Source organism: Microtus ochrogaster, unplaced genomic scaffold, assembly GCF_000317375.1.
Source record: "Microtus ochrogaster isolate Prairie Vole_2 unplaced genomic scaffold, MicOch1.0 UNK145, whole genome shotgun sequence".
Classification (NCBI taxonomy): domain Eukaryota; kingdom Metazoa; phylum Chordata; class Mammalia; order Rodentia; family Cricetidae; genus Microtus; species Microtus ochrogaster.
Window position 1 is genome coordinate 323098 of NW_004949243.1, and position 2162 is coordinate 325259.

Sequence of the window (2162 nt, forward strand, 5' to 3'; positions counted from 1 at the left end):
CGTATGTTGAACCAGCCCTGTCTTTCTGGGATGAAACCTACTTGATCATAATAGATAATTTTTTGATGTGTCCTTGAATACGGTTTGCCAATATTTTATTGGGAATTTTTTCCTCTATGTTCATGAGCAAGACTGGTCTGCAATTCTCTTTCTTGGTTGAGTGTGTGGTTTTGGTATCAGGGTAACTGTAGCTTCATAAAGAGAGTTTGGCAATGACTCTTCTGTTTCTATTACGTGCAACACATTAAGGAGTATAGGTATCAGCTCTTCTTGGAAGTTCTGGGAGAATTCTGCATTAAGAGGATCTGGTTATGGGCTTTTTTTTGGTTTGGAGGTTTTTAATGACAGCTTCTATTTATTAGCGACTTATAGGTCTATTTAAATTGTTTACCTGGCCTTGATTTAATTTTGGTATATGGTACTTATCTAAAAAAAAAATGGCCGCCTGGTATCTCACTCTAGAAGTTTGGTCCAGCCTAAGAAAGGCTGAACTACGTTTTCATTCTCACCTCCTTGTGGGTGGTTTCCCTGCCTTTCATGACACCTGCAGGGACCCCCTCATCCCTGGTCTTAGTTAATGTGCTCTTTTAAGAATAGAGCTTTACCTGTCCTTGAAAGTGACTGAGTCAATTACTAATATGAAGGGTTCTGTTCTCACATTCTTGTGTTGCTGATTGTGTCCCAGGAAGTTAGTTTTTATAGTGCTGCTTGGCCAAGAAAGCCAAGTTCTCCTAAATGAATCTCAAGAATAAATATGTTCATAAAAAAAACCACAAGGTCTAGGAGAACTGGGGAAAGAGCCAGGGAATCAGAGTCACAGTCTTGCCAGAGAAATGTGTGTTCTGGTGGGAGACAACAGTGAAGGGTGGTTGTGCCAAGTCACAGGCCTGAGAGAAGCCACTCGAGACTAGAGGAACCCACCACCAGCTAAGGGGGGCTAGAAGCCTGTGTGGGAGTCAAAACTCCACTTTGACCTTTCTGTCTGACTTTGGGCAGGTCAGTAGACCTCTTTGAGTCTTGATGGCATCTGTACAGTTGAGTTGATACTGGATTTCCTATAGCCTCCTTTAGCTGTAAGTTATGTAGGCATCTGCACAGAAAACAGATTTTAGCTATGGGACAAAAGGGGTCAACTTTGAAAGATTCCCAATATTTGGGGAACCAAAGATCCCTGCCCTGCTGATTCCTTTATGTGACCCCCATAAGAATAGTTTATTTTCAAAGAACTAAATTAAATATTCTCACCATTAATCAAAGGGAATTGAAAGTCAGTGCCAACCTCACACCTACCTTGCACAGACTCCTGCTCACTTCCCTCAGGACACTCCACCTCTTCTTTAATGCCTTGTCATGATTCTCAGAAACTGTGATCATTCAAGGTTGAAGCTTTTAACCCCCAACGTATAAAAGGATGTGCAAACAGAGTTTAGTTTCCTGTTGTGTCTCTGCCAAGGTCTTAGCCTGGCAATTCTGGGAAAGGGGCCAAAGACCTCATATTTCTTAGCTGTTATTCTCCCTTCCATGCTCAAGTCAGCAGCTGGAGCTTCAGGCTGTGTGTTGTCTTTAGTCTTCCTCCTTCCAAAGTTGTCTAAAGGAAGCTTTTAGAAATGTCCCTAGGAGAATGTAATACACAGCTGGCTGCTAAGTAACCAGAGTATTATCGGGTTCCATTTGAGAATAGTAAGGGAAACCAGAAAGTGTATATGCCTATATTATGGCCTCAAAATTAATCTTATAAACTACGTGAGGTAATGATATTGATTAGGTCTGAGACAGGGCATACAGTAAGTCATCAGTATCATCAGAATGAGGCACCACACTTGCACAGGATATAAAGAAAGTAAAGTCTACAGATACAATAACAGCCCTGCACAGCCTTCAAAACAAGCCTGAAAACACAGGACACCTTGCAGTGACTCCACTGAACCAAGGGCCAGGTGCATCACACCATACCCCCTGATTGAACTCATGGGCATCCGCACTCAGCTTTTCATTGGAACTGAAAACTCACTAATATTCCAGCTAATTGACATGTTCCAAACTATATTAACTATAACCATGTATTAGGCATGCAATTATCACCTTTTATGCAAATTCTATGACTTGTTTTTATTTCTCAGAACTTCCCTTCTGAAGGTAACTCCCATTAGGACCTTCTTGTG